Raw genomic sequence first — 12,868 nt, forward strand, 5'->3', positions numbered from 1 at the left:
TCAGTCCCTCAGCAGAAAAGATGGCAGATTCTGTTTGTAGCACCATAAAGCGCTGTCGTTCCTCTCCTCCTGAGCATGCCAGGTCGAAATGCACATCGAGATTCGGTGACATCTCCCTACACGCGCACGTACTAAATCAAGAGGATGCATTGGGAATATTGGAAGCCACCTTGAATTCTGCAGGGCGGGGGAAGGGTGGCTAATAAGTTGTTTTTAATAATATAAAACATAGAAATGTGGCATATATTTGTGACTAACCTTCTCTCCTGCCACGTTTCCAAAAGACATTGGCTGTCAGATTCTATGCGCAACTTGAAATTTACATTGATATACAAACTCAAATCTCATCCCAACATGAATACTCTCTAAGTATCGTAATTCTTTCTCCAAAATCGATGTCTACAGATCTACTTGGAGAAAGAATTATGTTAGTTAGAGAGTATTCCTGTTTGAATGTGATCAGAGGTGGGATCCAGCAGGTTCTCACCAGTTCCCGAGAGTGGGTTACTAATTATCTGTGTGTGCCGAGAGGGGGTTACTAATTGGGTCTGCTTTTCCGTTAGAAATTCCATTAGGTCCAAAAATCATCAAGTCCTGTTGTTTCCTATGTGGCTGGTTAGCGAAGGTCGAAAACGGGATAATTCTCCCTGTTGGGCTGTTTTAAAAACATGTTTTAGAAATATGGTAAAGTTCCTAGTTTAAGGAAAGTCTCCTTCTTTTGATTTCTAGAAACAAAACTAAGTATTTGAAAGTATTAAGTATTTGACAGGCTGTCAAAGAGAGGAGAAGTAGTTGTTTCTGTTGGCAGCAGACGATAGGACTTGCTATAATGAGTTTAAATTATGGACAGAAAGATACCAGCTGGAAATTAGGAACTTTTTGTTTGCAGTAAGAGTTTTTTACAGTAACAGAGAAATTATTAATGCCCCGCCCCCGGAATGCCCGGCCACGCCCCCGTTGTGCCCCGCCCAGCCCCATTGGCACTATGCCACTGTTTGAATCCCACCACCATGGGAACCTGTTACTAAAATTTTTGGATCCCACCACTGGATGTGGTTTGAGTTTGTATACCAATATACATTTTACATTGCACACAGAATCTGACAACCAATATATGTTTGTGAGAAACCTTGTGTTTGTTTTAAGCGTTTAATTGGTTTAACATTGCGAAGGTGAGACAGCTCTAATACAGCTGCTGTATTTTGCTGCAAGCTGCAGACAGTATAATTTTGGATTATTTTCTATTTATCTTTAGTTGCACTGATAATTGTTTGTTTGGCCACCTGCAATCCTGCTTTTATGTCATAAAGAGCTGTTTTTAGGTTACCTGTCTTGAGCTCCTATGGCTACAGAAGCTGCACATACCGTGTTTCCCAGAAAATAAGACAGTGTCTTATATTAATTTTTGCTCCCAAAGATGCGCTATGTCTAATTTTCAGGGGATGTCTTATTTTTCTGCCCATTTTTCTGATGGCATGCTTCCAAACAAAAACTTTGCTACGTCTTACTTTTGGGGGATGCTTTATATTTAGCACTTCAGCAAAACCTCTACTGCGTCTTATTTTCTGGGGAGATCTTATATTCGGGGAAACAAGGTAGAAAAAAGTCAATAATCAAAATACATGGGAAGACCTTCTTGGAATCAGGTTTGTGCCCCTGGAGCAGAGCAGCCAAGCGCCTGAAAGTTTTAGGGTTGCGGCTTAAGACGGATTTCTGGGATTTTAATTGCAAAACAGATGGTCCGGAGGAGGCACATCATGTGCGTGTGGTTTTGATTGTCTGACCTGGCTTCCAGTTCGCAACAGATGAGAAAGAGCAAAGCAGACCGGGTCCCTTTTCCTCCAGATGAGCAGAAGTCTGTAACAAAACATTGTTTGCAGACTCTCGTTCCAAATGCAAAATCAACGAGCCGGGGGGAAAATCTGCTCCAAAGATGGTGAGCTGCTTCTTCAGTGGCACAAGTTTCCTTCCTTCCTTCCTTCCTTCCTTCCTTCCTTCCTTCCTTCCTTCCTTCCTTCCTTCCTTCCTTCCTTCCTTCCTTCCTTCCTTCCTGGGAGCCAGAGTGGGGTAGTGGCAGAGGTGGGATCCAGCAGGTTCTCACAGGTTCCCGAGAGTAGGTTACTAATTATTTGTGTGTGCCGAGAGGGGGTTACTCATTGGTGATTTTGTCCCGTGATTTTTGCCTTAGTTACACCCGTCCTCTCTGCAGTAGTGCGCAGAACTTGAAGCAGTCTAGCAGGAGGTGCACCGGCGTGCGTGGCAGCCTGCGCCTGCGTGCATTCGTTTCCCGCCCAAGGACCGGCGCAGCGGCTGCGTCCTTGCCACAGCCCCGCCCAGGAATGCCCCGCCCCCGGAATGCCCGGCCATGCCCCCCCGTGCCCCGCCCATCCCCATTGGCGCTACGCCACAGTTTGAATCCCACCACCTTGGGAACCTGTAACTAAAATTTTTGGATCCCACCACTGGTCATATGTTTTTCAATTTATGCTGACCATTGCCAACTTGTGAGATTTTGTACAGAATTTTCTGGTCTTTGACTGTAATAAATTGAATTGAATTGAATTTCTGTCCACAGAGCTTTATACAGCCCTAGGAGGTAGTGGGTCTATTCAGTGGTTATGAGCGGTGGATTCTGATCTGGAGAACATGCGTGGCGGACTCTAATCTGGAGATCTGGATTTGCTTCCCCTCTCCTCCACATGAAGCCTGCTGGGTGACCTTGGGCCAGTCACAGTTCTCTCAGAACTCTCTCAGCCCCACCTACCTCACAAGGTGCCTGTTGTGGTGAGAGGAAGGGAAAGGAGCTTGTAAGCCCCTAGCAATTGAGAAAAGCAGGGTATAAATCCAAACTCTTCTTGTTCAGTTCATGCCTTTTCCTTCAGGGAGGTGACCGGGATTTCAGGTGTGGACTCACCTGGAAGGTAACTTCCCCTACAAGGTGATTGAAACACAGGTATCTGAATGCTTCTCAGAAGGATCCTCAGATCCATGTTCCAAGCAGGCTCTCAAACTGCTTTTAGCGGAGGAGTTCCCGGACTCCATTTTTTGCTTTCTCGGTTCTAACCGGCCTTTAAAAATGTGTGGGTTTCTCGGTTCTATAAATAAAGACAGTCAATCAATTGTGATGGAATCCTACTTGCCGAGTGGAAAATAAACGGCCGATCCTTACGCGGTGCCCGGCATGGACCATTCCTGTGGCAACCATCAGTTTAATCCTGGCAGCCGGCAGAGAAAAGCATCTAGCATTCTCTGCCGCAAGAGTCATTCGCTTGAGAAATGCTTCTGGCAGCCCACGAAGGGGGAAACGGCCTCTGCCCAAATGCCACCCGGCTGTGTTGTTGTGTGAACAGGCAGATTACTACACGCACCCACGCTGGTTGTTACCCATCCCTGCTCAATGCCCAGTACACTGAAATTGGCCGTTCCCTGTGGAGCAGGGAAAGGGGTCGGCTACCAAAAATGTGCAAATCCTGCCATGTTATTGTTGCCAAATCCCATATCTATCATGGGGCAGGTGCACCTAAACGGTTACCTCAGTCCCAAACGGCTTCACAGCCAAGCCATACAGAAGACTGCACACCATTTTCAATCAAAAAATATTTGAAGTAAATACTTCCTCTGTGTGAAGGTGCCCATGCCCGTTAAATGAAGTGGATTCAATCCAGCATATTCTTTTTAACTGTCAGTTCTACTCTTCTCTACACAGGGGTGGGATCCAGCAGGTTCTCACAGGTTCCCGAGAGTAGGTTACTAATTATTTGTGTGTGCCGAGAGGGGGTTACTCATGGGTGATTTTGCCACGTGATTTTGGCCTTAGTTACGCCCCTCCTCTCAGCAGTAGCGCACAGAACTGGAAGCAGTCTAGCAGGAGGTGCACCGGCGTGTGTGGCAGCCTGTGCCCTGCATCTCAAGCTTTCCCCCCCTGGCCTAAGGATCGCATGCTGCCAAGTCCTTGCCACAGCCCCGCCCAGGAATGCCCCACCCCCGGAATGCCCGGCCACGCCCCCATCATGCCCCGCCCAGTCCCATTGGCGCTACGCCACAGTTTGAATCCCACCACCATTAGTACCTGTTACTAAAATTTTTGGATCCCACCACTGTCTCTACGTAGTATTTATATTACTCCACTTCTTAAAACGAAACCTAGCCTACCTGCAACATACATAGTCTCTTATTTACTAAATGATGGGTCCCCTGAAATAACTCTTAAGGTTGCAACTTTCTTAGCAGAAGTAATGAACAACAAATGTTACCCAAAGCCTGAGCTTAGGTAGTTATATAAGTTACAAATACATGTGATTTAATAAAATGACAATCGTGAGCAGTTCCTGAATGTAAATGGATTTTAACTGTCTGACGCTAAACAATACATCATATATTCGATGTTTTGCATATATAATATTTTATCGCAACCTGGATATTAGACTATTTTTGTACTTATGTACAGAATTATTGTTTGTAGAGATTTTAACTTATGCCTAATAAAGGTTTTGCTATGCTGTACTTCCTCTGTGTATTTTCTTTCCTATATCAAAGTTAAGTTCACATAAACACCTCGGACAGTAACTGGGCATAACAATAATCCATATAGAATCAAAATGTTGCACAGAAATGCAGCAGTGGCGTAGGAGGTTAAGAGCTCATGTATCTAATCTGGAGGAACCGGGTTTGATTCCCCGCTCTGCCGCCTGAGCTGTGGAGGCTTATCTGGGGAATTCAGATTAGCCTGTGCACTCCCACACACACCAGGTGGGTGACCTTGGGCTAGTCACAGCTTCTCGGAGCTCTCTCAGCCCCACCCACCTCACAGGGTGTTTGTTGTGAGGGGGGAAGGGCAGGGAGATTGTAAGACCCTTTAAGTCTCCTGCAGGAGAGAAAGGGGGATATAAATCCAAACTCTTCTTCTTCTTCTTCTTCTTAACAAAACCGTACATTAACTATTCACTGTACAAGAATGTTCTCCCAAGCAGTGTAATGTGCTTCACAAAACTGCATATAGAGCAATATAAATTCCCAACAGGTTATTATTTCAAAAAAACTTTCTTAAGACCAAATCTGTAAAGGATAAAAATTAAAATTAAAAAAAAATCAAACTTCTTTCTTCACAAGAAATAAATAAAAGAAGTTTGAAGTAACTTGCTCTTGTACGGTGAATACTTACTGTACGATATTGTTAAGCACATTTTTGTGCAACATTTTGGTTCTGTGTGGATTATTGTTATGCCCATTTGTTGTAAGAGGCATTTATATGAACTTTCTTTGATATATGAAAGAAAATGCACAGAGGAAGTATTTACTTTATATAAATGTTTCTTGAAAATTATGTACAGACTTCTGGATGGTTTGGCTTTCAAGTATTTTCTGTTAAAAAAAGAACAAAGAGATTACTTGAGATGACTTCATATTACTACTCATCAGAAGATAAGTCATAAGTTGTAGTAGACCTTTATGTACTTGTGGAGTAGGAGGTTAAGAGCTCGTGTATCTAATCTGGAGGAACGGGGTTTGATTCCCAGCTCTGCCGCCTGAGCTGTGGAGGCTTCTCTGGGGAATTCAGATTAGCCTGTGCGCTCCCACACACGCCAAGCTGGGTGACCTTGGGCTAGTCACAGCTTCTCGGAGCTCTCTCAGCCCCACCTACCTCACAGGGTGTTTGTTGTGAGGGGGGAAGGGCAAGGAGATTGTAAGCCCCTTTGAGTCTCTTCCAGGAGAGAAAGGGGGGATATAAATCCACACTCTTCTTCTTCTTCTCCTTCTTCTCCTTCTTCTTCTTCTTCTTGTAGAGTGGGATTGATTTAAACTTCCCGGTGAGGCCTGAGGTTGTCCTGGAAACGCACCTATCCCAGATCTCCAGGAATTTCTCAGGATACTGTTGGCAACCTTGCACCCTGTTAAATACAACCTCTGAACATTGTTGATGCTCAGTGAGCCTGTTGTATGTGACATTTTAATAGCACCTTTACATAGAGAAAGGACGGGGTAGTGTCTTGGAACTGGGTTCAAACCCTAGTCTCCAGATGAACCTCGGGATCCCCTACTCATGCCACTGAAGCTTGCTAGGTGATGTTGGCCCTGTCACACTTGCTCAATCTGACCTACCTCACAGGGTTGTAGTGAGGATACAATGGAAGAAAGGAAAGTGATGTAAACTGCTTTGGGCTTTCACTGGGGAGACGGGGGGCAGAGGTGGGATCCAGCAGGTTCTCACAGGTTCCCAAGAGTAGGTTACTAATTATTTGTGTGTGCCGAGAGGGGGTTACTAATGGGTGATTTTGCCACGTGGTTTTTGCCTTAGTTGCGCCCCTCCTCTCAGCAGTAGTGCGCAGAACTTGGAGCAGTCTAGCAGGAGGTGCACCGGCGTGCGTGGCAGCCTGCGCCTGCGTGCATTCGTTTCCCGCCCAAGGAACGGCGTGAAGCGGCTGGGCGTCTCCTTGCCACAGCCCCGCCTGCTCCAGGGAATGCGTTCCTACTCCCAGAATGCTCCTCGGCTAATGCCTGGCCATGCCCTCGCCTGCAGTCCCATTGGCGCTACGCCACAGTTTGAATTCCACCTCCATGGGAACCTGTTACTAAAATTTTTGGATCCCACCACTGCCGGGGGGGGGGGTATAAATCAATTAAATAAGAATTTTGTCACCTGGTTTCAAAGATGTTAACATGAGTTTTCATCAGCACAGCTTTAAACACTGTGGGCATAAAGCAGCGGAACCTTGCATAGACCTAAGGCTGTGTGTGTGAGAATCCAGCAGCTCTGATTTCCAGTTCTGGAATAATTTTTTTTTATTTGTTACGTTTTAAACCCGCCAAATTTCCTAGAGGACTCAGGGTGGATGGGCCCCCCTTAGCACAGAGATGACTGGCTTCTGTTGTACAGAAACAGGGTGGGATAGGAAAAACTTCAGGGGAGGTCTAAGCATTTCCTGGGACAGGCGCCTCCGGTGGCAATTTGTGAAACTTGGATGTTTAGCATCCCTGCAGCGAAGAAGACTTCTGTGTAGCTTAAAAGCTTGCTGTCTTTTTAATGTAGCGTGTAGCTTTCCAGGGGTTGTGGAATTGTATTGTATAGCCCAATCTCATCGGATATCAGAGGGTGGGTTGGGCCAGTACTTGGAAGGGAGACCCTCCCCATGAAAGTCTGCAGAGGAAGGGAATGGTAAACCACCTCTTCTTTACCATGAAAACCCCACCAAGGGTCTCCATACGTCGGCGGCGACTTGGCAGCACTTCACAAACACAGATTTCCCAATACCATTGATTTCCCCTCGCACCAGAGCCTGGAAACAGAGCAGCAGCGACGTAGTGGTTAAGAGCTGCTGCACTTTAATCTGGAGAACCGGGTTTGATTCCCCGCTCTGCTGCCTGAGCTGTGGAGGCTTATCTGGTGAACCAGATTAGCTTGTGCTCTCCAGCTCATGCCAGCTGGGTGACCTTGGGCTAGTCACAGCTCTTCGGAGGTCTCCCAGCCCCACCTACCTCGCAGGGCGTTTGTTGTGGAGGGGGGAAGGGAAAGGAGACTGTAAGCCCCTTTGAGTCTCCTTACAGGAGAGAAAGGGGGGATATAAATCCAAAGCTCTATTCTTTTATGGGGGCACTGGGTGGATGGCAGTCAGTGGATGGCAGACTTTTTTTTGCCAAGAACCCCTTGGCTTAATTTAAAAGTTTTGTTCCAGTTTAAAATGCATTTTTCCATTGATGATGAAGAAGAAGAAGAAGAAGAAGAAGAAGAAGAAGAAGAAGAAGAAGAAGAAGAAGAAGAAGAAGAAGAAGAAGAAGAGCTCTTAACCTCCTACGCCACTGCTGCTCCTGATGCCCAGGGGGTCCATCATAGCGCTGGAATCAGGGAGACCAGTTGCACCCCAATTGGGCAGTCTTCTGCCTTGGTTCTTCTCGTCTCCGACATTGCCCCGGGACCGAGGGGTTGTCCACTCTTCCCTTGAGAGAGGCAGTTTTCCCCAATAAGGATTGGTTTCTCGCGTTTACATATCTCCAGTTAGTTTCAGAGGGTAACCGTGCAGGTCTGCAGGAGCTCAGTTCGAGTCCAGGAGCGCCTTAAAACCCAACCATATTTTGGGGAGGTGAGCTTTCCAAGCCCCTTTACGTGACGAAGGGATCTTTGAGCTGGGAAGCTTATACCCTGGGAATCTTGCTGGTCTTTAAGGAACCGCTGGATTTCAATCTAGGTGTTCACAGTTACAATTTCAAAGGGTAGACACGTCAATCCACAGTAGAAGAGCTGGATTTGAATTCAGTAACACCTTAGAAATCAAGAGCTTCCCTCCCCTCCCCTTTCCCCCTCCCCTCTCTCTATTCTTTCCCTTCCTTCTCTTCCTTTTTCTCTTCCTTCTCTTCTTCCTTCCTTTTCCTTCTTTCCTTCCTTTTTCCTTCCTATTCTCTTCTTCCTTTTTCTCTTCCTTCTCTTCGTCCTTCCTTTTTCTTCCTTCCGTTTCCTTCTTTCCTTCCTTTTCCCCTTTTCCTTCCTATTCTCTTCTTCCTTTTTCTCTTCCTTCTCTTCTTCCTTCCTTTTTCTTCCTTCCGTTTCCTTCTTTCCTTCCTTTTCCCCTTTTCCTTCCTATTCTCTTCTTCCTTTTTCTCTTCCTTCTCTTCTTCCTTCCTTTTCCTTCTTTCCTTCCTTTTTCCTTCCTATTCTCTTCTTCCTTTTTCTCTTTCTTCTCTTCGTCCTTCCTTTTTCTTCCTTCCGTTTCCTTCTTTCCTTCCTTTTCCCCTTTTCCTTCCTATTCTCTTCTTCCTTTTTCTCTTCCTTCTCTTCTTCCTTCCTTTTCCTTCTTTCCTTCCTTTTTCCTTCCTATTCTCTTCTTCCTTTTTCTCTTCCTTCTCTTCTTCCTTCCTTTTCCTTCTTTCCTTCCTTTTCCTTTTTCCTTCCTATTCTCTTCTTCCTTTTTCTCTTCCTTCTCTTCTTCCTTCCTTTTCCTTCTTTCCTTCCTTTTCCTTTTTCCTTCCTATTCTCTTCTTCCTTTTTCTCTTCCTTCTCTTCTTCCTTCCTTTTCCTTCTTTCCTTCCTTTTCCTTTTTCCTTCCTATTCTCTTCTTCCTTTTTCTCTTCCTTCTCTTCTTCCTTCCTTTTCCTTCTTTCCTTCCTTTTTCCTTCCTATTCTCTTCTTCCTTTTTCTCTTCCTTCTCTTCTTCCTTCTTTTTCTTTTTTTCCTTCCTTTTTCCTTCCTATTCTCTTCTTCCTTTTTCTCTTCCTTCTCTTCTTCCTTCCTTTTCCTTCTTTCCCTCCTTTTCCTTTTTCCTTCCTATTCTCTTCTTCCTTTTTCTCTTCCTTCTCTTCGTCCTTCCTTTTTTCTTCCTTCCTTTTCCTTCTTTCCTTCCTTTTTCCTTCCTATTCTCTTCTTCCTTCCTTTTTGCCTTAGTCTCACCTTATCCCCTCTCTCTTCCCTCTTTGTTCCTTCTGCACACTGATTGGAAAGGCGGTAGAATGAGATCAGGCTACGTGGTCACTATGCCAGACGAGACTCATCAGAAACACAGGGAATAGACTAGCGGTGCTGAATATTTGTATTTTTGTATTACATCACCGATAGGCTATGTAATTTTTGCTGTTTTTGATTGATTTACATTATTGATCGTGTATATTATTTATTTATAATTCAAACTTGCTACACCGCCCACCCCCAAAGGGCTCTGGGCAGTGTGCGATGTGGTGATGGCCACTAACCTGGATAGCTATAAAAGGGGCTTGGACAGATTTATGGAGGAGAAGTCGATCTCTGTCTACCAATCTTGATCCTCTTTGATCTGAGATTGCAAATGCCTTAGCAGACCAGGTGCTCGGGAGCAGCAGCAGCAGCAGCAGAAGGCCCTTGCTTTCACCTCCTACCTGTGAGCTCCCAAAGGCACCTGGTGGGCCACTGCGAGTAGCAGAGAGCTGGACTAGATGGACTCTGGTCTGATCCAGCTGGCTTGTTCTTATGTTCTTATGTTCTAATGTAATAATTCAAATAAAACTGAATTGACATGGATACACATTGGCATGAATGTCGTTGGCCACCTGAGCTTGGCCTCTGGCTGGGGTTGGGTGGGATAAAAGTTGAATTAAAGTAAAGATTTGGGGGGGGGGTGTTACAAACTTTAGAGAGCCGTAGCTCCCTTTCCCGGTTTCTAAGGTGCTAGCATATCCCCAGCTAAATGCAACCTCTAGAATCAGACAACCAAAGTCATGCTGGCTAGGAAATCACCCTCACTGGAAAACTAGCCTTCCCACCCCACCCCCCACCCCCCCACCTCCAGAGGAAAATTTCCAAGGGGCGCATTTCAGATTTCAGAAAAGCATTCCAAGTTGCCCTCGTGACAACGCGCTCCCCCCAAACCGTTCCACCCACAAACATCAGGATCACAAACAAATTCTCCTCCTTGTATGTGCAGTGTGCATAGTCCAAGGGGCAGGGGTGCGTTTGCCTCAACCCTCCATGACCATCTCCCCCTTTCCCCCCCCCCCCCAAAAAAAAATCTCACCTCATTTTCTCCCCTGTAGCTTCCACTGCCTTTGGGGGGTCCTGATCCGTTGGGAGAGTCTTTCAAAGCTTGCTGAGGTTGGTTTGCGCTGTCCCAGATCTTCGGCTGTCTGGCTTATCTTTGTGCGGAGATTTGTGTGTGAAAGAGAGAAAGAGAGACACTGTGTGTGTGTGTGTGTGTGTGTGTGTGTGACAGAGAGAGAGGCAGTGTGTGTGTGTGTGTGTGTCTGGGGTTCTCTGGCATTCCCCATGCAGGTCACGCCTCCCTCTTCTTGCAATAGGTCCTTTTCCTTCCCCATGCACACACTCCCAACCGTGCCAGGGCTCAATCTACGACCTTCTCTCCGCCAGCCGGCTGCAGGCTCCCAACAAAGATGTTTCAACCCCTGCAAAAGCAGCTGCAAGTTTGGGACCGGCCCTCCGAAATCTGCACAGTTGTCTGCTGTCAAAATCCACCCCCCTAAGGCTGTTTTGCCAGATGGCTTTAAAAGAAAAAACCCAACTGTTGTTTCACAACAGGGAGCGAAAAAGCAAAAGGAGAGACTTCTGTGGAGCTGTGCCCCAGAATTTGTTCGATTCTTTCCTGAGAAAAACAGGAATGGATCGAGGCCGCCAAGAACGTTTATTTAAGGGGCAAAAATTATACACCTTGTTTTAAAGGGTTAAACTGGATGTTCAGTGCACAACTTAGCGGTCTTGCAGGCATGTATGTGCACCATTGACTTCATCCCAGGGAAAATGTATGGAGGGAGGAGGAGGAGGAGGAGAGGAGGAGAGGAGGGGAAGAGGAGGAGGAGGAGGAAAAGGAGGAGGAGGAGGAAAAGGAGGAGGAGGAGGAGAAGAGGAGGAGGAGGAGGAGGAAGAAAAGGAGGAGGAGGAGGAGGAGGAGGAGAGGAGGAGGAGGAGGAGGAGGAGAGGAGGAGGAGGAGGAAGAAAAGGAGGAGGAGGAGGAGAAGAGGAGGAGAAGAAGAGGAGGAGGAGGAAAAGGAGGAGGAGAAGAGGAGCAGGAGGAGAGGAGCAGGAGGAGAGGAGCAGGAGGAGGAGAAGAAGAGGAGGAGGAGGAGGGGAGGAGGAGGAGGAGAAGAAGAGGAGGAGGAGGAGGAGGAGGAGAAGAAGAAGAGGAGGAGGAGAGGAGGAGGAGGAGGAGGAGGAGGAGGAGAGGAGGAGGGGGAGGGGGAGGAGGGGGAGGAGGAGGAGAAGAAGAAGAAGAAGAAGAAGAAGAAGAAGAAGAAGAAGAAGAAGAAGAAGAAGAAGAAGAAGAAGAAGAAGAAGAAGAAGAAGAGGAGGAGGAGGAGGAGGAGGAGGAGGAGGAGGAGGAGGAGGGGAGGGGGAGGGGGAGGGGGAGGGGAGGAGTTTGGATTAATATTCCCCTTTTTCTCTTCTGTAAGGAGACCCAAAGGGGCTTACAATTTCCTTTCCCCTCCCCCACAACAAACACCCTGTGAGGTAGGTGGGCCTGAGAGAGCTCCAAAGAACTGTGACTAGCCTAAGCTGGCATATGTTGGAATGCACAAGCCAATCTGGTTCACCGGATAAACCTCTACATCTCAAGTGGCAGAGCGCAGAATCAAACCTGGTTCTCCAGATTAGAGCACACCTGCTCTTAACCACTACACCACACCGGAACTAGTAATGAGTTTGAAATGGGTTCTTTCAAACCCTGCACGAGGTTGCCAACCTGCAGGTGGGGGCTGGAGATCTCCTGGGAGAACTGATTTCCAGGTAACAAAGATCAGTTTCTCTGGGAAAAAATGGCTGCTTTAGAGGGCGGAGCCTTTATCTCTATTGAAGCCCCTCCCCTCCCCTCCCATTCTCCTCTGGCTCCACCTACAGAACTCCAGGAATTGCCCAACCTGGAGTTGGCAGCCCCTACATACCTGGATAAGGGACTGATTGGAGGATCGGACCAAACTCTGGGGCGGCTGAGTTCGAATCTCCACTCTGCCCTGAGGTTTGCTGGGTGAGACACAGGCTCAAGCAAACTTCTTTTGCTGGACGTCGTGGAGATAAAACAGGGATGCAGGAATCACGTGAAATGTGCCCTTCTTCAACCAAGGAAGAGGAGAGGAGACGTCTGAGGGGGGATAGGATTGAAGTCTATAAAATTATGCATGGGGTAGAAAATGTGGACAGAGAGAAGTTTTTCTCTCTCTCTCACAATCCTAGAACCAGGGGGCATCCATTGAAAATGCTGGGGGGAAGAATAAGGACTAATAAAAGGAAACATTTCTTCACGCAACAGATGATTGGTGTTTGGAATATGCTGCCACAGGAGGTGGTGATGGCCACTCACCTGGATAGCTTTAAAAGGGGCTTGGACAGATTTATGGAGGAGAAGTCGATCTCTGGCTACCAATCTTGATCCTCCTTGATCTCAGATTGCAAATGCCTTAGCAG

This window comes from Sphaerodactylus townsendi, linkage group LG08 (genome assembly GCF_021028975.2).
Source record: "Sphaerodactylus townsendi isolate TG3544 linkage group LG08, MPM_Stown_v2.3, whole genome shotgun sequence".
Taxonomy (NCBI): Eukaryota; Metazoa; Chordata; class Lepidosauria; order Squamata; family Sphaerodactylidae; genus Sphaerodactylus; species Sphaerodactylus townsendi.